We start from the raw sequence: 26,296 nt of genomic DNA on the forward strand, positions 1-26,296 counted from the left end.
GTTGCAAAGGCCAAAGCAAGTGGCCATGACTGTTGATGCTCCCGTAGCTTGCGTAGCTTGCGTGGCCGGCGTGGCTTGTGTGGCTTGTGTGGCTCTGGGTCTGGCTGCAGGTTCCGTTGTTGCCGCGGGCAGACCTGGTGGCCGTGACTGTTGATGCTCCCGTAGCTTTTGTAGCTTGCGCGGCTGGCGTGGCTTGTGTGGCTTGTGTGGTGCTGGGTCTGGCTGCAGGTTCCGTTGTTGCCAAGGGTGAAGCAAGTGGCCATGACTGTTGATGCTCCCGTAGCTCGCGTGGCTGGCATGGTTTGAGTGGCTTGTGTGGCTCTGGGTCTGGCTGCAGGTTCTGTTGTTGGCAAGGACAGACCTGGTGGCCATGACTGTTGATGCTCACGTAGCTTGCGTGGCTGGCGTGGCTTGTGTGGCTTGTGTGGTGCCAGGTCTGGCTGCAGGTTCCGTTGTTGCCAAGGCCGAAGCAAGTGGCCATGACTGTTGATGCTCATGTAGTTCGCGTGGCTGGCGCGGCTGGCGTGGCTGGCGTGGCTGGCGTGGCTGTGGATCTGGCTGCAGGTTCCGTTGTTGCCGAGGGCTGACCCAGTGGCCATGACTGGTGATGCTCACGTAGCTTGCGTGGCTGGCGTTGCATGTGTGGCTTGTGTGGTGCTGGGTCTGGCTGCAGGTTCCGTTGTTGCCAAGGGCGAAGCAAGTGGCCATGACTGTTGATGCGCGTGTGGCTGGCGTGGCTGGCGTGGCTTGTGTGGCTTGTGTGGCTCTGAGTCTGGCTGCAGGTTCCATTGTTGCCGACGGCAGCGCTGGTGGCCGTGACTGTTGATGCTCGTGTAGCTAACGTGGCTGGTGTGGCTTGAGTAGCTTGTGTGGCTCTGGGTCTGGCTGCAGGTTCCATTGTTGCCGAGGGCAGACCCGGTGGCCATGACTGTTGATGCTCCCGTAGCTTGCGTGGCTGGCATTGCATGTGAGGCTTGTGTGGTGCTGGGTCTGGCTGCAGGTTCCATTGTTGCCAAGGGCAGACCCGGTGGCCATGACTGTTGATGCTCACATAGCTTGCGTTGCTGGCGTGGCTTTTGTGGCTTGTGTGGTGCTGGGTCTGTCTGTAGGTTCTGTTGTTGCTGACGGCGGTGCTGGTGGCCATGACTGTGGATGCTTGCATAGCTCGTGCGGCTGGCGTGGCTTGAGTAGCTTGTGCAGCTCTGGGTCTGGCTGCAGGTTCTGTTGTTGCAAAGGCCAAAGCAAGTGGCCATGACTGTTGATGCTCGCGTGGCTGGCGTGGCCGGCGTGGCTTGTGTGGCCTGTGTGGCGCTTGGTCTGGCTGCAGGTTCCGTTGTTGCCGAGGGCGGCGCTGGCGGCCGTGTGCCGGGTGCGGGCGGCATTGGGGCAGGGCAGGAAGGCGCTGGCGTGTGCTGGAGAGCGCTGCTGTGGGGCTGAGGGGTGCCTACGGCCATACCACCCTGAGAACGCCCGATCTCGTCTGATCTCGGAAGCTAAGCAGGGTCGGGCCCGGTTAGTACTTGGATGGGAGACCGCCTGGGAATACCGGGTGCTGTAGGCTTCTTTTGCTGTCTTCCGGGGACTGCGACAGAGGTGCCTTGTTTTGTTTGGGCACATGAGCAAAGGGGCACGAGGGCCACGGTGGCCGTGGCTCGCGTGGCTCATGGGGCTTGTGTGGCTGGCGTGGCTTGTGTGGCTCTGGGTCTGGCTGCAGGTTCCGTTGTTGCCGCGGGCAGACCTGGTGGCCATGACTGTTGATGCTCACGTAGCTTTTGTAGCTTGCGCGGCTGGCGTGGCTTGTGTGGCTTGTGTGGTGCTGGGTCTGGCTGCAGGTCCCATTGTTGCCAAGGGCAGACCCCGTGGCCATGACTGTTGATGCTCCCGTAGCTTGTGTGGCTGGCGTGGCTTGTGTGGTGCCAGCTCTGGCTGCAGGTTCCGTTGTTGCCAAGGCCGAAGCAAGTGGCCATGACTGTTGATGCTCGTGTGGCTCACGTGGCTGGCGTGGCTTGTGTGGCTTGTGTGGCTCTGGGTCTGGCTGCAGGTTCCATTGTTGCCAAGGGCAGACCCGGTGGCCATGACTGTTGATGCTCCCGTAGCTTGCGTGGCTTTTGTGGCTTGTGTGGTGCTGGGTCTGTCTGTAGGTTCTGTTGTTGCCGACGGCGGCGCTGGTGTCCACGACTGTGGATGCTTGCATAGCTCGTGCGGCTGGCGTGGCTTGTGTGGGTCCAGGTCTGGCTGCAGGTTCCACTGTTGCCGAGGACAGACCTGGTGGCCATGACTGTTGATGCTCGCGTGCCTGGCGTGGCTTGTGTGGCTTGCGTGGTGCTTGGTCTGGATGCAGGTGCCGTTGTTGCCAAGGCCGAAGCAAGTGGCCATGACTGTTGATGCTCACGTAGTTCGCGTGGCCGGCGGGGCTTGTGAGGCTTGTGTGGTTCTGGGTCCAGCTGCAGGTTCCGTTGTTGCCGACGGCGGCGCTGGTGGCCGTGACTGTTGATGCTCCCGTAGCTCGCGTGGCTGGCGTGGTTTGAGTTGCTTGTGTGGCTCTGGGTCTGGCTGCAGGTTCCGTTGTTGCCGCGGGCAGACCTGGTGGCCATGACTGTTGATGCTCACGTAGCTCACGTGGCTGGCGTGGCTTGTGTGGCTTGTGTGGTGCTGGGTCTGGCTGCAGGTTCTGTTGTTGCAAAGGCCAAAGCAAGTGGCCATGACTGTTGATGCTCCCGTAGCTTGCGTAGCTTGCGTGGCCGGCGTGGCTTGTGTGGCTTGTGTGGCTCTGGGTCTGGCTGCAGGTTCCGTTGTTGCCGCGGGCAGACCTGGTGGCCGTGACTGTTGATGCTCCCGTAGCTTTTGTAGCTTGCGCGGCTGGCGTGGCTTGTGTGGCTTGTGTGGTGCTGGGTCTGGCTGCAGGTTCCGTTGTTGCCAAGGGTGAAGCAAGTGGCCATGACTGTTGATGCTCCCGTAGCTCGCGTGGCTGGCATGGTTTGAGTGGCTTGTGTGGCTCTGGGTCTGGCTGCAGGTTCCGTTGTTGGCAAGGACAGACCTGGTGGCCATGACTGTTGATGCTCACGTAGCTTGCGTGGCTGGCGTGGCTTGTGTGGCTTGTGTGGTGCCAGGTCTGGCTGCAGGTTCCGTTGTTGCCAAGGCCGAAGCAAGTGGCCATGACTGTTGATGCTCATGTAGTTCGCGTGGCTGGCGCGGCTGGCGTGGCTGGCGTGGCTGGCGTGGCTGTGGATCTGGCTGCAGGTTCCGTTGTTGCCGAGGGCTGACCCAGTGGCCATGACTGGTGATGCTCACGTAGCTTGCGTGGCTGGCGTTGCATGTGTGGCTTGTGTGGTGCTGGGTCTGGCTGCAGGTTTCGTTGTTGCCAAGGGCGAAGCAAGTGGCCATGACTGTTGATGCGCGTGTGGCTGGCGTGGCTTGTGTGGCTTGTGTGGCTCTGGGTCTGGCTGCAGGTTCCATTGTTGCCAAGGGCAGACCCGGTGGCCATGACTGTTGATGCTCCCGTAGCTTGCGTGGCTTTTGTGGCTTGTGTGGTGCTGGGTCTGTCTGTAGGTTCTGTTGTTGCCGACGGCGGCGCTGGTGTCCACGACTGTGGATGCTTGCATAGCTCGTGCGGCTGGCGTGGCTTGTGTGGGTCCAGGTCTGGCTGCAGGTTCCACTGTTGCCGAGGACAGACCTGGTGGCCATGACTGTTGATGCTCGCGTGCCTGGCGTGGCTTGTGTGGCTTGCGTGGTGCTTGGTCTGGATGCAGGTGCCGTTGTTGCCAAGGCCGAAGCAAGTGGCCATGACTGTTGATGCTCACGTAGTTCGCGTGGCCGGCGGGGCTTGTGAGGCTTGTGTGGCTCTGGGTCCAGCTGCAGGTTCCGTTGTTGCCGACGGCGGCGCTGGTGGCCGTGACTGTTGATGCTCCCGTAGCTCGCGTGGCTGGCGTGGTTTGAGTGGCTTGTGTGGCTCTGGGTCTGGCTGCAGGTTCCGTTGTTGGCAAGGACAGACCTGGTGGCCATGACTGTTGATGCTCACGTAGCTTGCGTGGCTGGCGTGGCTTGTGTGGCTTGTGTGGTGCCAGGTCTGGCTGCAGGTTCCGTTGTTGCCAAGGCCGAAGCAAGTGGCCATGACTGTTGATGCTCATGTAGTTCGCGTGGCTGGCGCGGCTGGCGTGGCTGGCGTGGCTGTGGATCTGGCTGCAGGTTCCGTTGTTGCCGAGGGCTGACCCAGTGGCCATGACTGGTGATGCTCACGTAGCTTGCGTGGCTGGCGTGGCTTGTGTGGCTTGTGTGGTGCTGGGTCTGGCTGCAGGTTCCGTTGTTGCCAAGGCCGAAGCAAGTGGCCATGACTGTTGATGCTCATGTAGTTCGCGTGGCTGGCGCGGCTGGCGTGGCTGGCGTGGCTCTGAGTCTGGCTGCAGGTTCCATTGTTGCCGACGGCAGCGCTGGTGGCCGTGACTGTTGATGCTCGTGTAGCTAACGTGGCTGGTGTGGCTTGAGTAGCTTGTGTGGCTCTGGGTCTGGCTGCAGGTTCCATTGTTGCCGAGGGCAGACCCGGTGGCCATGACTGTTGATGCTCCCGTAGCTTGCGTGGCTGGCATTGCATGTGAGGCTTGTGTGGTGCTGGGTCTGGCTGCAGGTTCCATTGTTGCCAAGGGCAGACCCGGTGGCCATGACTGTTGATGCTCACATAGCTTGCGTTGCTGGCGTGGCTTTTGTGGCTTGTGTGGTGCTGGGTCTGTCTGTAGGTTCTGTTGTTGCTGACGGCGGTGCTGGTGGCCATGACTGTGGATGCTTGCATAGCTCGTGCGGCTGGCGTGGCTTGAGTAGCTTGTGCAGCTCTGGGTCTGGCTGCAGGTTCTGTTGTTGCAAAGGCCAAAGCAAGTGGCCATGACTGTTGATGCTCGCGTGGCTGGCGTGGCCGGCGTGGCTTGTGTGGCCTGTGTGGCGCTTGGTCTGGCTGCAGGTTCCGTTGTTGCCGAGGGCGGCGCTGGCGGCCGTGTGCCGGGTGCGGGCGGCATTGGGGCAGGGCAGGAAGGCGCTGGCGTGTGCTGGAGAGCGCTGCTGTGGGGCTGAGGGGTGCCTACGGCCATACCACCCTGAGAACGCCCGATCTCGTCTGATCTCGGAAGCTAAGCAGGGTCGGGCCCGGTTAGTACTTGGATGGGAGACCGCCTGGGAATACCGGGTGCTGTAGGCTTCTTTTGCTGTCTTCCGGGGACTGCGACAGAGGTGCCTTGTTTTGTTTGGGCACATGAGCAAAGGGGCACGAGGGCAACGGTGGCCGTGGCTCGCGTGGCTCATGGGGCTTGTGTGGCTGGCGTGGCTTGTGTGGCTTGTGTGGCGCTGGGTCTGGCTGCAGGTTCCGTTGTTGCCGAGGGCAGACCTGGTGGCCATGACTGTTGATGCTCACGTAGCTCACATGGCTGGCGTGGCTTGTGTGGCTTGTGTGGCTCTGGGTCTGGCTACAGGTTCCGTTGTTGGCAAGGACAGACCAGGTGGCCATGAGTGTTGATGCTCCCGTAGCTCACATGGCTGGCGTGGCTTTTGTCGCTTGTGTGGTGCCAGGTCTGGCTGCAGGTTCTGTTGTTGCCGACGGCGGCGCTGGTGGCCATGAATGTTGATGTTTGCATAGCTCGTGCGGCTGGCGTGGCTCATGTGGATTGTGTGGTGCCAGGTCTGGCTGCAGGTTCCGTTGTTGCCAAGGGTGAAGCAAGTGGCCATGACTGTTGATGCTCATGTAGTTCGCGTGGCCGGCGTTGCTTGTGTGGCTCTGGGTCTGCCTGCAGGTGCCATTGTTGCCGAGGGCTGACCCGGTGGCCATGACTGTGGATGCTCACGTAGCTCACGTGGCTGGCGTGGTTCGAGTAGCTTGTGCAGCTCTGGGTCTGGCTGCAGGTTCCGTTGTTGCCAAGGGCGAAGCAAGTGGCCATGACTGTTGATGCTCGCGTGGCTGGCGTGGCCGGCGTGGCTTGTGTGGCCTGTGTGGCGCTTGGTCTGGCTGCAGGTTCCGTTGTTGCCGAGGGCGGCGCTGGCGGCCGTGTGCCGGGTGCGGGGGGCATTGGGGCAGGGCAGGAAGGCGCTGGCGTGTGCTGGAGAGCGCTGCTGTGGGGCTGAGGGGTGCCTACGGCCATACCACCCTGAGAACGCCCGATCTCGTCTGATCTCGGAAGCTAAGCAGGGTCGGGCCCGGTTAGTACTTGGATGGGAGACCGCCTGGGAATACCGGGTGCTGTAGGCTTCTTTTGCTGTCTTCCGGGGACTGCGACAGAGGTGCCTTGTTTTGTTTGGGCACATGAGCAAAGGGGCACGAGGGCCACGGTGGCCGTGGCTCGCGTGGCTCATGGGGCTTGTGTGGCTGGCGTGGCTTGTGTGGCTTGTGTGGCTCTGGGTCTGGCTGCAGGTTCCGTTGTTGCCGCGGGCAGACCTGGTGGCCATGACTGTTGATGCTCACGTAGCTTTTGTAGCTTGCGCGGCTGGCGTGGCTTGTGTGGCTTGTGTGGTGCTGGGTCTGGCTGCAGGTCCCATTGTTGCCAAGGGCAGACCCCGTGGCCATGACTGTTGATGCTCCCGTAGCTTGTGTGGCTGGCGTGGCTTGTGTGGTGCCAGCTCTGGCTGCAGGTTCCGTTGTTGCCAAGGCCGAAGCAAGTGGCCATGACTGTTGATGCTCGTGTGGCTCACGTGGCTGGCGTGGCTTGTGTGGCTTGTGTGGCTCTGGGTCTGGCTGCAGGTTCCATTGTTGCCAAGGGCAGACCCGGTGGCCATGACTGTTGATGCTCCCGTAGCTTGCGTGGCTTTTGTGGCTTGTGTGGTGCTGGGTCTGTCTGTAGGTTCTGTTGTTGCCGACGGCGGCGCTGGTGTCCACGACTGTGGATGCTTGCATAGCTCGTGCGGCTGGCGTGGCTTGTGTGGGTCCAGGTCTGGCTGCAGGTTCCACTGTTGCCGAGGACAGACCTGGTGGCCATGACTGTTGAGGCTCGCGTGCCTGGCGTGGCTTGTGTGGCTTGTGTGGTGCTTGGTCTGGATGCAGGTGCCGTTGTTGCCAAGGCCGAAGCAAGTGGCCATGACTGTTGATGCTCACGTAGTTCGCGTGGCCGGCGGGGCTTGTGAGGCTTGTGTGGCTCTGGGTCCAGCTGCAGGTTCCGTTGTTGCCGACGGCGGCGCTGGTGGCCGTGACTGTTGATGCTCCCGTAGCTCGCGTGGCTGGCGTGGTTTGAGTGGCTTGTGTGGCTCTGGGTCTGGCTGCAGGTTCCGTTGTTGGCAAGGACAGACCTGGTGGCCATGACTGTTGATGCTCACGTAGCTTGCGTGGCTGGCGTGGCTTGTGTGGCTTGTGTGGTGCCAGGTCTGGCTGCAGGTTCCGTTGTTGCCAAGGCCGAAGCAAGTGGCCATGACTGTTGATGCTCATGTAGTTCGCGTGGCTGGCGCGGCTGGCGTGGCTGGCGTGGCTCTGAGTCTGGCTGCAGGTTCCATTGTTGCCGACGGCAGCGCTGGTGGCCGTGACTGTTGATGCTCGTGTAGCTAACGTGGCTGGTGTGGCTTGAGTAGCTTGTGTGGCTCTGGGTCTGGCTGCAGGTTCCATTGTTGCCGAGGGCAGACCCGGTGGCCATGACTGTTGATGCTCCCGTAGCTTGCGTGGCTGGCATTGCATGTGAGGCTTGTGTGGTGCTGGGTCTGGCTGCAGGTTCCATTGTTGCCAAGGGCAGACCCGGTGGCCATGACTGTTGATGCTCACATAGCTTGCGTTGCTGGCGTGGCTTTTGTGGCTTGTGTGGTGCTGGGTCTGTCTGTAGGTTCTGTTGTTGCTGACGGCGGTGCTGGTGGCCATGACTGTGGATGCTTGCATAGCTCGTGCGGCTGGCGTGGCTTGAGTAGCTTGTGCAGCTCTGGGTCTGGCTGCAGGTTCCGTTGTTGCAAAGGCCAAAGCAAGTGGCCATGACTGTTGATGCTCGCGTGGCTGGCGTGGCCGGCGTGGCTTGTGTGGCCTGTGTGGCGCTTGGTCTGGCTGCAGGTTCCGTTGTTGCCGAGGGCGGCGCTGGCGGCCGTGTGCCGGGTGCGGGGGGCATTGGGGCAGGGCAGGAAGGCGCTGGCGTGTGCTGGAGAGCGCTGCTGTGGGGCTGAGGGGTGCCTACGGCCATACCACCCTGAGAACGCCCGATCTCGTCTGATCTCGGAAGCTAAGCAGGGTCGGGCCCGGTTAGTACTTGGATGGGAGACCGCCTGGGAATACCGGGTGCTGTAGGCTTCTTTTGCTGTCTTCCGGGGACTGCGACAGAGGTGCCTTGTTTTGTTTGGGCACATGAGCAAAGGGGCACGAGGGCCACGGTGGCCGTGGCTCGCGTGGCTCATGGGGCTTGTGTGGCTGGCGTGGCTTGTGTGGCTCTGGGTCTGGCTGCAGGTTCCGTTGTTGCCGCGGGCAGACCTGGTGGCCATGACTGTTGATGCTCACGTAGCTTTTGTAGCTTGCGCGGCTGGCGTGGCTTGTGTGGCTTGTGTGGTGCTGGGTCTGGCTGCAGGTCCCATTGTTGCCAAGGGCAGACCCCGTGGCCATGACTGTTGATGCTCCCGTAGCTTGTGTGGCTGGCGTGGCTTGTGTGGTGCCAGCTCTGGCTGCAGGTTCCGTTGTTGCCAAGGCCGAAGCAAGTGGCCATGACTGTTGATGCTCGTGTGGCTCACGTGGCTGGCGTGGCTTGTGTGGCTTGTGTGGCTCTGGGTCTGGCTGCAGGTTCCATTGTTGCCAAGGGCAGACCCGGTGGCCATGACTGTTGATGCTCCCGTAGCTTGCGTGGCTTTTGTGGCTTGTGTGGTGCTGGGTCTGTCTGTAGGTTCTGTTGTTGCCTACGGCGGCGCTGGTGTCCACGACTGTGGATGCTTGCATAGCTCGTGCGGCTGGCGTGGCTTGTGTGGGTCCAGGTCTGGCTGCAGGTTCCACTGTTGCCGAGGACAGACCTGGTGGCCATGACTGTTGATGCTCGCGTGCCTGGCGTGGCTTGTGTGGCTTGCGTGGTGCTTGGTCTGGATGCAGGTGCCGTTGTTGCCAAGGCCGAAGCAAGTGGCCATGACTGTTGATGCTCACGTAGTTCGCGTGGCCGGCGGGGCTTGTGAGGCTTGTGTGGCTCTGGGTCCAGCTGCAGGTTCCGTTGTTGCCGACGGCGGCGCTGGTGGCCGTGACTGTTGATGCTCCCGTAGCTCGCGTGGCTGGCGTGGTTTGAGTTGCTTGTGTGGCTCTGGGTCTGGCTGCAGGTTCCGTTGTTGGCAAGGACAGACCTGGTGGCCATGACTGTTGATGCTCACGTAGCTTGCGTGGCTGGCGTGGCTTGTGTGGCTTGTGTGGTGCCAGGTCTGGCTGCAGGTTCCGTTGTTGCCAAGGCCGAAGCAAGTGGCCATGACTGTTGATGCTCATGTAGTTCGCGTGGCTGGCGCGGCTGGCGTGGCTGGCGTGGCTGGCGTGGCTGTGGATCTGGCTGCAGGTTCCGTTGTTGCCGAGGGCTGACCCAGTGGCCATGACTGGTGATGCTCACGTAGCTTGCGTGGCTGGCGTTGCATGTGTGGCTTGTGTGGTGCTGGGTCTGGCTGCAGGTTCCGTTGTTGCCAAGGGCGAAGCAAGTGGCCATGACTGTTGATGCGCGTGTGGCTGGCGTGGCTGGCGTGGCTTGTGTGGCTTGTGTGGCTCTGAGTCTGGCTGCAGGTTCCATTGTTGCCGACGGCAGCGCTGGTGGCCGTGACTGTTGATGCTCGTGTAGCTAACGTGGCTGGTGTGGCTTGAGTAGCTTGTGTGGCTCTGGGTCTGGCTGCAGGTTCCATTGTTGCCGAGGGCAGACCCGGTGGCCATGACTGTTGATGCTCCCGTAGCTTGCGTGGCTGGCATTGCATGTGAGGCTTGTGTGGTGCTGGGTCTGGCTGCAGGTTCCATTGTTGCCAAGGGCAGACCCGGTGGCCATGACTGTTGATGCTCACATAGCTTGCGTTGCTGGCGTGGCTTTTGTGGCTTGTGTGGTGCTGGGTCTGTCTGTAGGTTCTGTTGTTGCTGACGGCGGTGCTGGTGGCCATGACTGTGGATGCTTGCATAGCTCGTGCGGCTGGCGTGGCTTGAGTAGCTTGTGCAGCTCTGGGTCTGGCTGCAGGTTCTGTTGTTGCAAAGGCCAAAGCAAGTGGCCATGACTGTTGATGCTCGCGTGGCTGGCGTGGCCGGCGTGGCTTGTGTGGCCTGTGTGGCGCTTGGTCTGGCTGCAGGTTCCGTTGTTGCCGAGGGCGGCGCTGGCGGCCGTGTGCCGGGTGCGGGGGGCATTGGGGCAGGGCAGGAAGGCGCTGGCGTGTGCTGGAGAGCGCTGCTGTGGGGCTGAGGGGTGCCTACGGCCATACCACCCTGAGAACGCCCGATCTCGTCTGATCTCGGAAGCTAAGCAGGGTCGGGCCCGGTTAGTACTTGGATGGGAGACCGCCTGGGAATACCGGGTGCTGTAGGCTTCTTTTGCTGTCTTCCGGGGACTGCGACAGAGGTGCCTTGTTTTGTTTGGGCACATGAGCAAAGGGGCACGAGGGCCACGGTGGCCGTGGCTCGCGTGGCTCATGGGGCTTGTGTGGCTGGCGTGGCTTGTGTGGCTCTGGGTCTGGCTGCAGGTTCCGTTGTTGCCGCGGGCAGACCTGGTGGCCATGACTGTTGATGCTCACGTAGCTTTTGTAGCTTGCGCGGCTGGCGTGGCTTGTGTGGCTTGTGTGGTGCTGGGTCTGGCTGCAGGTCCCATTGTTGCCAAGGGCAGACCCCGTGGCCATGACTGTTGATGCTCCCGTAGCTTGTGTGGCTGGCGTGGCTTGTGTGGTGCCAGCTCTGGCTGCAGGTTCCGTTGTTGCCAAGGCCGAAGCAAGTGGCCATGACTGTTGATGCTCGTGTGGCTCACGTGGCTGGCGTGGCTTGTGTGGCTTGTGTGGCTCTGGGTCTGGCTGCAGGTTCCATTGTTGCCAAGGGCAGACCCGGTGGCCATGACTGTTGATGCTCCCGTAGCTTGCGTGGCTTTTGTGGCTTGTGTGGTGCTGGGTCTGTCTGTAGGTTCTGTTGTTGCCGACGGCGGCGCTGGTGTCCACGACTGTGGATGCTTGCATAGCTCGTGCGGCTGGCGTGGCTTGTGTGGGTCCAGGTCTGGCTGCAGGTTCCACTGTTGCCGAGGACAGACCTGGTGGCCATGACTGTTGATGCTCGCGTGCCTGGCGTGGCTTGTGTGGCTTGCGTGGTGCTTGGTCTGGATGCAGGTGCCGTTGTTGCCAAGGCCGAAGCAAGTGGCCATGACTGTTGATGCTCACGTAGTTCGCGTGGCCGGCGGGGCTTGTGAGGCTTGTGTGGCTCTGGGTCCAGCTGCAGGTTCCGTTGTTGCCGACGGCGGCGCTGGTGGCCGTGAGTGTTGATGCTCCCGTAGCTCGCGTGGCTGGCGTGGTTTGAGTTGCTTGTGTGGCTCTGGGTCTGGCTGCAGGTTCCGTTGTTGCCGCGGGCAGACCTGGTGGCCATGACTGTTGATGCTCACGTAGCTCACGTGGCTGGCGTGGCTTGTGTGGCTTGTGTGGTGCTGGGTCTGGCTGCAGGTTCTGTTGTTGCAAAGGCCAAAGCAAGTGGCCATGACTGTTGATGCTCCCGTAGCTTGCGTAGCTTGCGTGGCCGGCGTGGCTTGTGTGGCTTGTGTGGCTCTGGGTCTGGCTGCAGGTTCCGTTGTTGCCGCGGGCAGACCTGGTGGCCGTGACTGTTGATGCTCCCGTAGCTTTTGTAGCTTGCGCGGCTGGCGTGGCTTGTGTGGCTTGTGTGGTGCTGGGTCTGGCTGCAGGTTCCGTTGTTGCCAAGGGTGAAGCAAGTGGCCATGACTGTTGATGCTCCCGTAGCTCGCGTGGCTGGCATGGTTTGAGTGGCTTGTGTGGCTCTGGGTCTGGCTGCAGGTTCCGTTGTTGGCAAGGACAGACCTGGTGGCCATGACTGTTGATGCTCACGTAGCTTGCGTGGCTGGCGTGGCTTGTGTGGCTTGTGTGGTGCCAGGTCTGGCTGCAGGTTCCGTTGTTGCCAAGGCCGAAGCAAGTGGCCATGACTGTTGATGCTCATGTAGTTCGCGTGGCTGGCGCGGCTGGCGTGGCTGGCGTGGCTGGCGTGGCTGTGGATCTGGCTGCAGGTTCCGTTGTTGCCGAGGGCTGACCCAGTGGCCATGACTGGTGATGCTCACGTAGCTTGCGTGGCTGGCGTTGCATGTGTGGCTTGTGTGGTGCTGGGTCTGGCTGCAGGTTCCGTTGTTGCCAAGGGCGAAGCAAGTGGCCATGACTGTTGATGCGCGTGTGGCTGGCGTGGCTGGCGTGGCTTGTGTGGCTTGTGTGGCTCTGAGTCTGGCTGCAGGTTCCATTGTTGCCGACGGCAGCGCTGGTGGCCGTGACTGTTGATGCTCGTGTAGCTAACGTGGCTGGTGTGGCTTGAGTAGCTTGTGTGGCTCTGGGTCTGGCTGCAGGTTCCATTGTTGCCGAGGGCAGACCCGGTGGCCATGACTGTTGATGCTCCCGTAGCTTGCGTGGCTGGCATTGCATGTGAGGCTTGTGTGGTGCTGGGTCTGGCTGCAGGTTCCATTGTTGCCAAGGGCAGACCCGGTGGCCATGACTGTTGATGCTCACATAGCTTGCGTTGCTGGCGTGGCTTTTGTGGCTTGTGTGGTGCTGGGTCTGTCTGTAGGTTCTGTTGTTGCTGACGGCGGTGCTGGTGGCCATGACTGTGGATGCTTGCATAGCTCGTGCGGCTGGCGTGGCTTGAGTAGCTTGTGCAGCTCTGGGTCTGGCTGCAGGTTCTGTTGTTGCAAAGGCCAAAGCAAGTGGCCATGACTGTTGATGCTCGCGTGGCTGGCGTGGCCGGCGTGGCTTGTGTGGCCTGTGTGGCGCTTGGTCTGGCTGCAGGTTCCGTTGTTGCCGAGGGCGGCGCTGGCGGCCGTGTGCCGGGTGCGGGGGGCATTGGGGCAGGGCAGGAAGGCGCTGGCGTGTGCTGGAGAGCGCTGCTGTGGGGCTGAGGGGTGCCTACGGCCATACCACCCTGAGAACGCCCGATCTCGTCTGATCTCGGAAGCTAAGCAGGGTCGGGCCCGGTTAGTACTTGGATGGGAGACCGCCTGGGAATACCGGGTGCTGTAGGCTTCTTTTGCTGTCTTCCGGGGACTGCGACAGAGGTGCCTTGTTTTGTTTGGGCACATGAGCAAAGGGGCACGAGGGCCACGGTGGCCGTGGCTCGCGTGGCTCATGGGGCTTGTGTGGCTGGCGTGGCTTGTGTGGCTTGTGTGGCGCTGGGTCTGGCTGCAGGTTCCGTTGTTGCCGAGGGCAGACCTGGTGGCCATGACTGTTGATGCTCACGTAGCTCACATGGCTGGCGTGGCTTGTGTGGCTTGTGTGGCTCTGGGTCTGGCTACAGGTTCCGTTGTTGGCAAGGACAGACCAGGTGGCCATGAGTGTTGATGCTCCCGTAGCTCACATGGCTGGCGTGGCTTTTGTCGCTTGTGTGGTGCCAGGTCTGGCTGCAGGTTCTGTTGTTGCCGACGGCGGCGCTGGTGGCCATGAATGTTGATGTTTGCATAGCTCGTGCGGCTGGCGTGGCTCATGTGGATTGTGTGGTGCCAGGTCTGGCTGCAGGTTCCGTTGTTGCCAAGGGTGAAGCAAGTGGCCATGACTGTTGATGCTCATGTAGTTCGCGTGGCCGGCGTTGCTTGTGTGGCTCTGGGTCTGCCTGCAGGTGCCATTGTTGCCGAGGGCTGACCCGGTGGCCATGACTGTGGATGCTCACGTAGCTCACGTGGCTGGCGTGGTTCGAGTAGCTTGTGCAGCTCTGGGTCTGGCTGCAGGTTCCGTTGTTGCCAAGGGCGAAGCAAGTGGCCATGACTGTTGATGCTCGCGTGGCTGGCGTGGCCGGCGTGGCTTGTGTGGCCTGTGTGGCGCTTGGTCTGGCTGCAGGTTCCGTTGTTGCCGAGGGCGGCGCTGGCGGCCGTGTGCCGGGTGCGGGGGGCATTGGGGCAGGGCAGGAAGGCGCTGGCGTGTGCTGGAGAGCGCTGCTGTGGGGCTGAGGGGTGCCTACGGCCATACCACCCTGAGAACGCCCGATCTCGTCTGATCTCGGAAGCTAAGCAGGGTCGGGCCCGGTTAGTACTTGGATGGGAGACCGCCTGGGAATACCGGGTGCTGTAGGCTTCTTTTGCTGTCTTCCGGGGACTGCGACAGAGGTGCCTTGTTTTGTTTGGGCACATGAGCAAAGGGGCACGAGGGCCACGGTGGCCGTGGCTCGCGTGGCTCATGGGGCTTGTGTGGCTGGCGTGGCTTGTGTGGCTCTGGGTCTGGCTGCAGGTTCCGTTGTTGCCGAGGGCAGACCTGGTGGCCATGACTGTTGATGCTCACGTAGCTTTTGTAGCTTGCGCGGCTGGCGTGGCTTGTGTGGCTTCTGTGGTGCTGGGTCTGGCTGCAGGTCCCATTGTTGCCAAGGGCAGACCCGGTGGCCATGACTGTTGATGCTCCCGTAGCTTGTGTGGCTGGCGTGGCTTGTGTGGTGCCAGCTCTGGCTGCAGGTTCCGTTGTTGCCAAGGCCGAAGCAAGTGGCCATGACTGTTGATGCTCGTGTGGCTCACGTGGCTGGCGTGGCTTGTGTGGCTTGTGTGGCTCTGGGTCTGGCTGCAGGTTCCATTGTTGCCAAGGGCAGACCCGGTGGCCATGACTGTTGATGCTCCCGTAGCTTGCGTGGCTTTTGTGGCTTGTGTGGTGCTGGGTCTGTCTGTAGGTTCTGTTGTTGCCGACGGCGGCGCTGGTGTCCACGACTGTGGATGCTTGCATAGCTCGTGCGGCTGGCGTGGCTTGTGTGGGTCCAGGTCTGGCTGCAGGTTCCACTGTTGCCGAGGACAGACCTGGTGGCCATGACTGTTGATGCTCGCGTGCCTGGCGTGGCTTGTGTGGCTTGCGTGGTGCTTGGTCTGGATGCAGGTGCCGTTGTTGCCAAGGCCGAAGCAAGTGGCCATGACTGTTGATGCTCACGTAGTTCGCGTGGCCGGCGGGGCTTGTGAGGCTTGTGTGGCTCTGGGTCCAGCTGCAGGTTCCGTTGTTGCCGACGGCGGCGCTGGTGGCCGTGACTGTTGATGCTCCCGTAGCTCGCGTGGCTGGCGTGGTTTGAGTTGCTTGTGTGGCTCTGGGTCTGGCTGCAGGTTCCGTTGTTGCCGCGGGCAGACCTGGTGGCCATGACTGTTGATGCTCACGTAGCTCACGTGGCTGGCGTGGCTTGTGTGGCTTGTGTGGTGCTGGGTCTGGCTGCAGGTTCTGTTGTTGCAAAGGCCAAAGCAAGTGGCCATGACTGTTGATGCTCCCGTAGCTTGCGTAGCTTGCGTGGCCGGCGTGGCTTGTGTGGCTTGTGTGGCTCTGGGTCTGGCTGCAGGTTCCGTTGTTGCCGCGGGCAGACCTGGTGGCCGTGACTGTTGATGCTCCCGTAGCTTTTGTAGCTTGCGCGGCTGGCGTGGCTTGTGTGGCTTGTGTGGTGCTGGGTCTGGCTGCAGGTTCCGTTGTTGCCAAGGGTGAAGCAAGTGGCCATGACTGTTGATGCTCCCGTAGCTCGCGTGGCTGGCATGGTTTGAGTGGCTTGTGTGGCTCTGGGTCTGGCTGCAGGTTCCGTTGTTGGCAAGGACAGACCTGGTGGCCATGACTGTTGATGCTCACGTAGCTTGCGTGGCTGGCGTGGCTTGTGTGGCTTGTGTGGTGCCAGGTCTGGCTGCAGGTTCCGTTGTTGCCAAGGCCGAAGCAAGTGGCCATGACTGTTGATGCTCATGTAGTTCGCGTGGCTGGCGCGGCTGGCGTGGCTGGCGTGGCTGGCGTGGCTGTGGATCTGGCTGCAGGTTCCGTTGTTGCCGAGGGCTGACCCAGTGGCCATGACTGGTGATGCTCACGTAGCTTGCGTGGCTGGCGTTGCATGTGTGGCTTGTGTGGTGCTGGGTCTGGCTGCAGGTTCCGTTGTTGCCAAGGGCGAAGCAAGTGGCCATGACTGTTGATGCGCGTGTGGCTGGCGTGGCTGGCGTGGCTTGTGTGGCTTGTGTGGCTCTGAGTCTGGCTGCAGGTTCCATTGTTGCCGACGGCAGCGCTGGTGGCCGTGACTGTTGATGCTCGTGTAGCTAACGTGGCTGGTGTGGCTTGAGTAGCTTGTGTGGCTCTGGGTCTGGCTGCAGGTTCCATTGTTGCCGAGGGCAGATCCGGTGGCCATGACTGTTGATGCTCCCGTAGCTTGCGTGGCTGGCATTGCATGTGAGGCTTGTGTGGTGCTGGGTCTGGCTGCAGGTTCCATTGTTGCCAAGGGCAGACCCGGTGGCCATGACTGTTGATGCTCACATAGCTTGCGTTGCTGGCGTGGCTTTTGTGGCTTGTGTGGTGCTGGGTCTGTCTGTAGGTTCTGTTGTTGCTGACGGCGGTGCTGGTGGCCATGACTGTGGATGCTTGCATAGCTCGTGCGGCTGGCGTGGCTTGAGTAGCTTGTGCAGCTCTGGGTCTGGCTGCAGGTTCCGTTGTTGCCAAGGGCGAAGCAAGTGGCCATGACTGTTGATGCTCGCGTGGCTGGCGTGGCCGGCGTGGCTTGTGTGGCCTGTGTGGCGCTTGGTCTGGCTGCAGGTTCCGTTGTTGCCGAGGGCGGCGCTGGCGGCCGTGTGCCGGGTGCGGGGGGCATTGGGGCAGGGCAGGAAGGCGCTGGCGTGTGCTGGAGAGCGCTGCTGTGGGGCTGAGGGGTGCCTACGGCCATACCACCCTGAGAACGCCCGATCTCGTCTGATCTCGGAAGCTAAGCAGGGTCGGGCCCGGTTAGTACTTGGATGGGAGACCGCCTGGGAATACCGGGTGCTGTAGGCTTCTTTTGCTGTCTTCCGGGGACTGCGACAGAGGTGCCTTGTTTTGTTTGGGCACATGAGCAAAGGGGCACGAGGGCAACGGTGGCCGTGGCTCGAGTGGCTCATGGGGCTTGTGTGGCTGGCGTGGCTTGTGTGGCTCTGGGTCTGGCTGCAGGTTCCGTTGTTGCCGCGGGCAGACCTGGTGGCCATGACTGTTGATGCTCACGTAGCTTTTGTAGCTTGCGCGGCTGGCGTGGCTTGTGTGGCTTGTGTGGTGCTGGGTCTGGCTGCAGGTCCCATTGTTGCCAAGGGCAGACCCCGTGGCCATGACTGTTGATGCTCCCGTAGCTTGTGTGGCGGGTGTGGCTTGTGTGGTGCCAGCTCTGGCTGCAGGTTCCGTTGTTGCCAAGGCCGAAGCAAGTGGCCATGACTGTTGATGCTCGTGTGGCTCACGTGGCTGGCGTGGCTTGTGTGGCTTGTGTGGCTCTGGGTCTGGCTGCAGGTTCCATTGTTGCCAAGGGCAGACCCGGTGGCCATGACTGTTGATGCTCCCGTAGCTTGCGTGGCTTTTGTGGCTTGTGTGGTGCTGGGTCTGTCTGTAGGTTCTGTTGTTGCCGACGGCGGCGCTGGTGTCCACGACTGTGGATGCTTGCATAGCTCGTGCGGCTGGCGTGGCTTGTGTGGGTCCAGGTCTGGCTGCAGGTTCCACTGTTGCCGAGGACAGACCTGGTGGCCATGACTGTTGATGCTCGCGTGCCTGGCGTGGCTTGTGTGGCTTGCGTGGTGCTTGGTCTGGATGCAGGTGCCGTTGTTGCCAAGGCCGAAGCAAGTGGCCATGACTGTTGATGCTCACGTAGTTCGCGTGGCCGGCGGGGCTTGTGAGGCTTGTGTGGCTCTGGGTCCAGCTGCAGGTTCCGTTGTTGCCGACGGCGGCGCTGGTGGCCGTGACTGTTGATGCTCCCGTAGCTCGCGTGGCTGGCGTGGTTTGAGTGGCTTGTGTGGCTCTGGGTCTGGCTGCAGGTTCCGTTGTTGGCAAGGACAGACCTGGTGGCCATGACTGTTGATGCTCACGTAGCTTGCGTGGCTGGCGTGGCTTGTGTGGCTTGTGTGGTGCCAGGTCTGGCTGCAGGTTCCGTTGTTGCCAAGGCCGAAGCAAGTGGCCATGACTGTTGATGCTCATGTAGTTCGCGTGGCTGGCGCGGCTGGCGTGGCTGGCGTGGCTGTGGATCTGGCTGCAGGTTCCGTTGTTGCCGAGGGCTGACCCAGTGGCCATGACTGGTGATGCTCACGTAGCTTGCGTGGCTGGCGTTGCATGTGTGGCTTGTGTGGTGCTGGGTCTGGCTGCAGGTTCCGTTGTTGCCAAGGCCGAAGCAAGTGGCCATGACTGTTGATGCTCATGTAGTTCGCGTGGCTGGCGCGGCTGGCGTGGCTGGCGTGGCTCTGAGTCTGGCTGCAGGTTCCATTGTTGCCGACGGCAGCGCTGGTGGCCGTGACTGTTGATGCTCGTGTAGCTAACGTGGCTGGTGTGGCTTGAGTAGCTTGTGTGGCTCTGGGTCTGGCTGCAGGTTCCATTGTTGCCGAGGGCAGACCCGGTGGCCATGACTGTTGATGCCCCTGTAGCTTGCGTGGCTGGCATTGCATGTGAGGCTTGTGTGGTGCTGGGTCTGGCTGCAGGTTCCATTGTTGCCAAGGGCAGACCCGGTGGCCATGACTGTTGATGCTCACATAGCTTGCGTTGCTGGCGTGGCTTTTGTGGCTTGTGTGGTGCTGGGTCTGTCTGTAGGTTCTGTTGTTGCTGACGGCGGTGCTGGTGGCCATGACTGTGGATGCTTGCATAGCTCGTGCGGCTGGCGTGGCTTGAGTAGCTTGTGCAGCTCTGGGTCTGGCTGCAGGTTCCGTTGTTGCCAAGGGCGAAGCAAGTGGCCATGACTGTTGATGCTCGCGTGGCTGGCGTGGCCGGCGTGGCTTGTGTGGCCTGTGTGGCGCTTGGTCTGGCTGCAGGTTCCGTTGTTGCCGAGGGCGGCGCTGGCGGCCGTGTGCCGGGTGCGGGGGGCATTGGGGCAGGGCAGGAAGGCGCTGGCGTGTGCTGGAGAGCGCTGCTGTGGGGCTGAGGGGTGCCTACGGCCATACCACCCTGAGAACGCCCGATCTTGTCTGATCTCGGAAGCTAAGCAGGGTCGGGCCCGGTTAGTACTTGGATGGGAGACCGCCTGGGAATACCGGGTGCTGTAGGCTTCTTTTGCTGTCTTCCGGGGACTGCGACAGAGGTGCCTGGTTTTGTTTGGGCACATGAGCAAAGGGGCACGAGGGCCACGGTGGCCGTGGCTCGCGTGGCTCATGGGGCTTGTGTGGCTGGCGTGGCTTGTGTGGCTCTGGGTCTGGCTGCAGGTTCCGTTGTTGGCAAGGACAGACCTGGTGGCCATGACTGTTGATGCTCACGTAGCTTGCGTGGCTGGCGTGGCTTGTGTGGCTTGTGTGGTGCCAGGTCTGGCTGCAGGTTCCGTTGTTGCCAAGGCCGAAGCAAGTGGCCATGACTGTTGATGCTCATGTAGTTCGCGTGGCTGGCGCGGCTGGCGTGGCTGGCGTGGCTGTGGATCTGGCTGCAGGTTCCGTTGTTGCCGAGGGCTGACCCAGTGGCCATGACTGGTGATGCTCACGTAGCTTGCGTGGCTGGCGTTGCATGTGTGGCTTGTGTGGTGCTGGGTCTGGCTGCAGGTTCCGTTGTTGCCAAGGCCGAAGCAAGTGGCCATGACTGTTGATGCTCATGTAGTTCGCGTGGCTGGCGCGGCTGGCGTGGCTGGCGTGGCTCTGAGTCTGGCTGCAGGTTCCATTGTTGCCGACGGCAGCGCTGGTGGCCGTGACTGTTGATGCTCGTGTAGCTAACGTGGCTGGTGTGGCTTGAGTAGCTTGTGTGGCTCTGGGTCTGGCTGCAGGTTCCATTGTTGCCGAGGGCAGACCCGGTGGCCATGACTGTTGATGCTCCCGTAGCTTGCGTGGCTGGCATTGCATGTGAGGCTTGTGTGGTGCTGGGTCTGGCTGCAGGTTCCATTGTTGCCAAGGGCAGACCCGGTGGCCATGACTGTTGATGCTCACATAGCTTGCGTTGCTGGCGTGGCTTTTGTGGCTTGTGTGGTGCTGGGTCTGTCTGTAGGTTCTGTTGTTGCTGACGGCGGTGCTGGTGGCCATGACTGTGGATGCTTGCATAGCTCGTGCGGCTGGCGTGGCTTGAGTAGCTTGTGCAGCTCTGGGTCTGGCTGCAGGTTCCGTTGTTGCCAAGGGCGAAGCAAGTGGCCATGACTGTTGATGCTCGCGTGGCTGGCGTGGCCGGCGTGGCTTGTGTGGCCTGTGTGGCGCTTGGTCTGGCTGCAGGTTCCGTTGTTGCCGAGGGCGGCGCTGGCGGCCGTGTGCCGGGTGCGGGGGGCATTGGGGCAGGGCAGGAAGGCGCTGGCATGTGCTGGAGAGCGCTGCTGTGGGGCTGAGGGGTGCCTACGGCCATACCACCCTGAGAACGCCCGATCTCGTCTGATCTCGGAAGCTAAGCAGGGTCGGGCCCGGTTAGTACTTGGATGGGAGACCGCCTGGGAATACCGGGTGCTGTAGGCTTCTTTTGCTGTCTTCCGGGGACTGCGACAGAGGTGCCTTGTTTTGTTTGGGCACATGAGCAAAGGGGCACGAGGGCCACGGTGGCCGTGGCTCGCGTGGCTCATGGGGCTTGTGTGGCTGGCGTGGCTTGTGTGGCTCTGGGTCTGGCTGCAGGTTCCGTTGTTGCCGAGGGCAGACCTGGTGGCCGTGACTGTTGATGCTCCCGTAGCTCGCGTGGCTGGCGTGGTTTGAGTGGCTTGTGTGGCTCTGGGTCTGGCTGCAGGTTCCGTTGTTGGCAAGGACAGACCTGGTGGCCATGACTGTTGATGCTCACGTAGCTTGCGTGGCTGGCGTGGCTTGTGTGGCTTGTGTGGTGCCAGGTCTGGCTGCAGGTTCCGTTGTTGCCAAGGCCGAAGCAAGTGGCCATGACTGTTGATGCTCATGTAGTTCGCGTGGCTGGCGCGGCTGGCGTGGCTGGCGTGGCTGTGGATCTGGCTGCAGGTTCCGTTGTTGCCGAGGGCTGACCCAGTGGCCATGACTGGTGATGCTCACGTAGCTTGCGTGGCTGGCGTTGCATGTGTGGCTTGTGTGGTGCTGGGTCTGGCTGCAGGTTCCGTTGTTGCCAAGGGCGAAGCAAGTGGCCATGACTGTTGATGCGCGTGTGGCTGGCGTGGCTGGCGTGGCTTGTGTGGCTTGTGTGGCTCTGAGTCTGGCTGCAGGTTCCATTGTTGCCGACGGCAGCGCTGGTGGCCGTGACTGTTGATGCTCGTGTAGCTAACGTGGCTGGTGTGGCTTGAGTAGCTTGTGTGGCTCTGGGTCTGGCTGCAGGTTCCATTGTTGCCGAGGGCAGACCCGGTGGCCATGACTGTTGATGCTCCCGTAGCTTGCGTGGCTGGCATTGCATGTGAGGCTTGTGTGGTGCTGGGTCTGGCTGCAGGTTCCATTGTTGCCAAGGGCAGACCCGGTGGCCATGACTGTTGATGCTCACATAGCTTGCGTTGCTGGCGTGGCTTTTGTGGCTTGTGTGGTGCTGGGTCTGTCTGTAGGTTCTGTTGTTGCTGACGGCGGTGCTGGTGGCCATGACTGTGGATGCTTGCATAGCTCGTGCGGCTGGCGTGGCTTGAGTAGCTTGTGCAGCTCTGGGTCTGGCTGCAGGTTCCGTTGTTGCCAAGGGCGAAGCAAGTGGCCATGACTGTTGATGCTCGCGTGGCTGGCGTGGCCGGCGTGGCTTGTGTGGCCTGTGTGGCGCTTGGTCTGGCTGCAGGTTCCGTTGTTGCCGAGGGCGGCGCTGGCGGCCGTGTGCCGGGTGCGGGGGGCATTGGGGCAGGGCAGGAAGGCGCTGGCGTGTGCTGGAGAGCGCTGCTGTGGGGCTGAGGGGTGCCTACGGCCATACCACCCTGAGAACGCCCGATCTCGTCTGATCTCGGAAGCTAAGCAGGGTCGGGCCCGGTTAGTACTTGGATGGGAGACCGCCTGGGAATACCGGGTGCTGTAGGCTTCTTTTGCTGTCTTCCGGGGACTGCGACAGAGGTGCCTTGTTTTGTTTGGGCACATGAGCAAAGGGGCACGAGGGCAACGGTGGCCGTGGCTCGCGTGGCTCATGGGGCTTGTGTGGCTGGCGTGGCTTGTGTGGCTTGTGTGGCGCTGGGTCTGGCTGCAGGTTCCGTTGTTGCCGAGGGCAGACCTGGTGGCCATGACTGTTGATGCTCACGTAGCTCACATGGCTGGCGTGGCTTGTGTGGCTTGTGTGGCTCTGGGTCTGGCTACAGGTTCCGTTGTTGGCAAGGACAGACCAGGTGGCCATGAGTGTTGATGCTCCCGTAGCTCACATGGCTGGCGTGGCTTTTGTCGCTTGTGTGGTGCCAGGTCTGGCTGCAGGTTCTGTTGTTGCCGACGGCGGCGCTGGTGGCCATGAATGTTGATGTTTGCATAGCTCGTGCGGCTGGCGTGGCTCATGTGGATTGTGTGGTGCCAGGTCTGGCTGCAGGTTCCGTTGTTGCCAAGGGTGAAGCAAGTGGCCATGACTGTTGATGCTCATGTAGTTCGCGTGGCCGGCGTTGCTTGTGTGGCTCTGGGTCTGCCTGCAGGTGCCATTGTTGCCGAGGGCTGACCCGGTGGCCATGACTGTGGATGCTCACGTAGCTCACGTGGCTGGCGTGGTTCGAGTAGCTTGTGCAGCTCTGGGTCTGGCTGCAGGTTCCGTTGTTGCCAAGGGCGAAGCAAGTGGCCATGACTGTTGATGCTCGCGTGGCTGGCGTGGCCGGCGTGGCTTGTGTGGCCTGTGTGGCGCTTGGTCTGGCTGCAGGTTCCGTTGTTGCCGAGGGCGGCGCTGGCGGCCGTGTGCCGGGTGCGGGGGGCATTGGGGCAGGGCAGGAAGGCGCTGGCGTGTGCTGGAGAGCGCTGCTGTGGGGCTGAGGGGTGCCTACGGCCATACCACCCTGAGAACGCCCGATCTCGTCTGATCTCGGAAGCTAAGCAGGGTCGGGCCCGGTTAGTACTTGGATGGGAGACCGCCTGGGAATACCGGGTGCTGTAGGCTTCTTTTGCTGTCTTCCGGGGACTGCGACAGAGGTGCCTTGTTTTGTTTGGGCACATGAGCAAAGGGGCACGAGGGCCACAGTGGCCGTAGCTCGCGTGGCTCATGGGGCTTGTGTGGCTGGCGTGGCTTGTGTGGCTCTGGGTCTGGCTGCAGGTTCCGTTGTTGCCGCGGGCAGACCTGGTGGCCATGACTGTTGATGCTCACGTAGCTTTTGTAGCTTGCGCGGCTGGCGTGGCTTGTGTGGCTTGTGTGGTGCTGGGTCTGGCTGCAGGTCCCATTGTTGCCAAGGGCAGACCCGGTGGCCATGACTGTTGATGCTCCCGTAGCTTGTGTGGCTGGCGTGGCTTGTGTGGTGCCAGCTCTGGCTGCAGGTTCCGTTGTTGCCAAGGCCGAAGCAAGTGGCCATGACTGTTGATGCTCGTGTGGCTCACATGGCTGGTGTGGCTTGTGTGGCTTGTGTGGCTCTGGGTCTGGCTGCAGGTTCCATTGTTGCCAAGGGCAGACCCGGTGGCCATGACTGTTGATGCTCCCGTAGCTTGCGTGGCTTTTGTGGCTTGTGTGGTGCTGGGTCTGTCTGTAGGTTCTGTTGTTGCCGACGGCGGCGCTGGTGTCCACGACTGTGGATGCTTGCATAGCTCGTGCGGCTGGCGTGGCTTGTGTGGGTCCAGGTCTGGCTGCAGGTTCCACTGTTGCCGAGGACAGACCTGGTGGCCATGACTGTTGATGCTCGCGTGCCTGGCGTGGCTTGTGTGGCTTGCGTGGTGCTTGGTCTGGATGCAGGTGCCGTTGTTGCCAAGGCCGAAGCAAGTGGCCATGACTGTTGATGCTCACGTAGTTCGCGTGGCCGGCGGGGCTTGTGAGGCTTGTGTGGCTCTGGGTCCAGCTGCAGGTTCCGTTGTTGCCGACGGCGGCGCTGGTGGCCGTGAGTGTTGATGCTCCCGTAGCTCGCGTGGCTGGCGTGGTTTGAGTTGCTTGTGTGGCTCTGGGTCTGGCTGCAGGTTCCGTTGTTGCCGAGGGCAGACCTGGTGGCCATGACTGTTGATGCTCACGTAGCTCACGTGGCTGGCGTGGCTTGTGTGGCTTGTGTGGTGCTGGGTCTGGCTGCAGGTTCCGTTGTTGCCAAGGCCGAAGCAAGTGGCCATGACTGTTGATGCTCATGTAGTTCGCGTGGCTGGCGTGGCTGTGGGTCTGGCTGCAGGTTCCGTTGTTGCCGAGGGCAGACCTGGTGGCCGTGACTGTTGATGCTCACGTAGCTTGCGTGGCTGGCGTTGCATTTGTGGCTTGTGTGGTGCTGGGTCTGGCTGCAGGTTCTGTTGTTGCAAAGGCCAAAGCAAGTGGCCATGACTGTTGATGCTCCCGTAGCTTGCGTAGCTTGCGTGGCCGGCGTGGCTTGTGTGGCTTGTGTGGCTCTGGGTCTGGCTGCAGGTTCCGTTGTTGCCGCGGGCAGACCTGGTGGCCGTGACTGTTGATGCTCCCGTAGCTTTTGTAGCTTGCGCAGCTGGCGTGGCTTGTGTGGCTTGTGTGGTGCTGGGTCTGGCTGCAGGTTCCGTTGTTGCCAAGGGTGAAGCAAGTGGCCATGACTGTTGATGCTCCCGTAGCTCGCGTGGCTGGCATGGTTTGAGTGGCTTGTGTGGCTCTGGGTCTGGCTGCAGGTTCCGTTGTTGGCAAGGACAGACCTGGTGGCCATGACTGTTGATGCTCACGTAGCTTGCGTTGCTGGCGTGGCTTGTGTGGCTTGTGTGGTGCCAGGTCTGGCTGCAGGTTCCGTTGTTGCCAAGGCCGAAGCAAGTGGCCATGACTGTTGATGCTCATGTAGTTCGCGTGGCTGGCGCGGCTGGCGTGGCTGGCGTGGCTGTGGATCTGGCTGCAGGTTCCGTTGTTGCCGAGGGCTGACCCAGTGGCCATGACTGGTGATGCTCACGTAGCTTGCGTGGCTGGCGTTGCATGTGTGGCTTGTGTGGTGCTGGGTCTGGCTGCAGGTTCCGTTGTTGCCAAGGGCGAAGCAAGTGGCCATGACTGTTGATGCGCGTGTGGCTGGCGTGGCTGGCGTGGCTTGTGTGGCTTGTGTGGCTCTGAGTCTGGCTGCAGGTTCCATTGTTGCCGACGGCAGCGCTGGTGGCCGTGACTGTTGATGCTCGTGTAGCTAACGTGGCTGGTGTGGCTTGAGTAGCTTGTGTGGCTCTGGGTCTGGCTGCAGGTTCCATTGTTGCCGAGGGCAGACCCGGTGGCCATGACTGTTGATGCTCCCGTAGCTTGCGTGGCTGGCATTGCATGTGAGGCTTGTGTGGTGCTGGGTCTGGCTGCAGGTTCCATTGTTGCCAAGGGCAGACCCGGTGGCCATGACTGTTGATGCTCACATAGCTTGCGTTGCTGGCGTGGCTTTTGTGGCTTGTGTGGTGCTGGGTCTGTCTGTAGGTTCTGTTGTTGCTGACGGCGGTGCTGGTGGCCATGACTGTGGATGCTTGCATAGCTCGTGCGGCTGGCGTGGCTTGAGTAGCTTGTGCAGCTCTGGGTCTGGCTGCAGGTTCCGTTGTTGCCAAGGGCGAAGCAAGTGGCCATGACTGTTGATGCTCGCGTGGCTGGCGTGGCCGGCGTGGCTTGTGTGGCCTGTGTGGCGCTTGGTCTGGCTGCAGGTTCCGTTGTTGCCGAGGGCGGCGCTGGCGGCCGTGTGCCGGGTGCGGGGGGCATTGGGGCAGGGCAGGAAGGCGCTGGCGTGTGCTGGAGAGCGCTGCTGTGGGGCTGAGGGGTGCCTACGGCCATACCACCCTGAGAACGCCCGATCTTGTCTGATCTCGGAAGCTAAGCAGGGTCGGGCCCGGTTAGTACTTGGATGGGAGACCGCCTGGGAATACCGGGTGCTGTAGGCTTCTTTTGCTGTCTTCCGGGGACTGCGACAGAGGTGCCTTGTTTTGTTTGGGCACACGAGCAAAGGGGCACAAGGGCAACGGTGGCCGTGGCTCGCGTGGCTCATGGGGCTTGTGTGGCTGGCGTGGCTTGTGTGGCTCTGGGTCTGGCTGCAGGTTCCGTTGTTGCCGCGGGCAGACCTGGTGGCCATGACTGTTGATGCTCACGTAGCTTTTGTAGCTTGCGCGGCTGGCGTGGCTTGTGTGGCTTGTGTGGTGCTGGGTCTGGCTGCAGGTCCCATTGTTGCCAAGGGCAGACCCCGTGGCCATGACTGTTGATGCTCCCGTAGCTTGTGTGGCTGGCGTGGCTTGTGTGGTGCCAGCTCTGGCTGCAGGTTCCGTTGTTGCCAAGGCCGAAGCAAGTGGCCATGACTGTTGATGCTCGTGTGGCTCACGTGGCTGGCGTGGCTTGTGTGGCTTGTGTGGCTCTGGGTCTGGCTGCAGGTTCCATT

The 26,296-nt window shown here is 61.7% G+C and overlaps 13 non-coding genes across 13 annotated transcripts; all 13 read left to right on the plus strand.

Annotated features, from left to right (window-relative positions):
* The first annotated feature begins 1,442 nt into the window (after positions 1 to 1,442).
* LOC125331186 lies at positions 1,443 to 1,561 on the plus strand. Its single transcript, XR_007205889.1, has one exon. It is a non-coding gene; the product is annotated as a 5S ribosomal RNA (ribosomal RNA).
* Positions 1,562 to 5,063: 3,502 nt separating this feature from the next.
* LOC125331187 lies at positions 5,064 to 5,182 on the plus strand. The gene has a single exon (XR_007205890.1). It is a non-coding gene; the product is annotated as a 5S ribosomal RNA (ribosomal RNA).
* A 922-nt stretch (positions 5,183 to 6,104) lies between these two features.
* Positions 6,105 to 6,223, plus strand: LOC125331189. Its single transcript, XR_007205891.1, has one exon. It is a non-coding gene; the product is annotated as a 5S ribosomal RNA (ribosomal RNA).
* Positions 6,224 to 8,108: 1,885 nt separating this feature from the next.
* LOC125331190 lies at positions 8,109 to 8,227 on the plus strand. The gene has a single exon (XR_007205892.1). It is a non-coding gene; the product is annotated as a 5S ribosomal RNA (ribosomal RNA).
* Positions 8,228 to 10,330: 2,103 nt separating this feature from the next.
* Positions 10,331 to 10,449, plus strand: LOC125331191. Its single transcript, XR_007205893.1, has one exon. It is a non-coding gene; the product is annotated as a 5S ribosomal RNA (ribosomal RNA).
* Positions 10,450 to 13,006: 2,557 nt separating this feature from the next.
* Positions 13,007 to 13,125, plus strand: LOC125331193. Its single transcript, XR_007205896.1, has one exon. It is a non-coding gene; the product is annotated as a 5S ribosomal RNA (ribosomal RNA).
* Positions 13,126 to 14,047: 922 nt separating this feature from the next.
* LOC125331194 lies at positions 14,048 to 14,166 on the plus strand. Its single transcript, XR_007205897.1, has one exon. It is a non-coding gene; the product is annotated as a 5S ribosomal RNA (ribosomal RNA).
* A 2,557-nt stretch (positions 14,167 to 16,723) lies between these two features.
* LOC125331195 lies at positions 16,724 to 16,842 on the plus strand. Its single transcript, XR_007205898.1, has one exon. It is a non-coding gene; the product is annotated as a 5S ribosomal RNA (ribosomal RNA).
* Positions 16,843 to 18,936: 2,094 nt separating this feature from the next.
* Positions 18,937 to 19,055, plus strand: LOC125331237. Its single transcript, XR_007205938.1, has one exon. It is a non-coding gene; the product is annotated as a 5S ribosomal RNA (ribosomal RNA).
* A 1,249-nt stretch (positions 19,056 to 20,304) lies between these two features.
* Positions 20,305 to 20,423, plus strand: LOC125331196. The gene has a single exon (XR_007205899.1). It is a non-coding gene; the product is annotated as a 5S ribosomal RNA (ribosomal RNA).
* Positions 20,424 to 21,781: 1,358 nt separating this feature from the next.
* LOC125331197 lies at positions 21,782 to 21,900 on the plus strand. The gene has a single exon (XR_007205900.1). It is a non-coding gene; the product is annotated as a 5S ribosomal RNA (ribosomal RNA).
* Positions 21,901 to 22,822: 922 nt separating this feature from the next.
* On the plus strand, positions 22,823 to 22,941 carry LOC125331198. The gene has a single exon (XR_007205901.1). It is a non-coding gene; the product is annotated as a 5S ribosomal RNA (ribosomal RNA).
* Positions 22,942 to 25,689: 2,748 nt separating this feature from the next.
* LOC125331239 lies at positions 25,690 to 25,808 on the plus strand. The gene has a single exon (XR_007205940.1). It is a non-coding gene; the product is annotated as a 5S ribosomal RNA (ribosomal RNA).
* The last annotated feature ends 488 nt before the right edge of the window (positions 25,809 to 26,296 follow it).

Source organism: Corvus hawaiiensis, chromosome 10, assembly GCF_020740725.1.
Source record: "Corvus hawaiiensis isolate bCorHaw1 chromosome 10, bCorHaw1.pri.cur, whole genome shotgun sequence".
Classification (NCBI taxonomy): domain Eukaryota; kingdom Metazoa; phylum Chordata; class Aves; order Passeriformes; family Corvidae; genus Corvus; species Corvus hawaiiensis.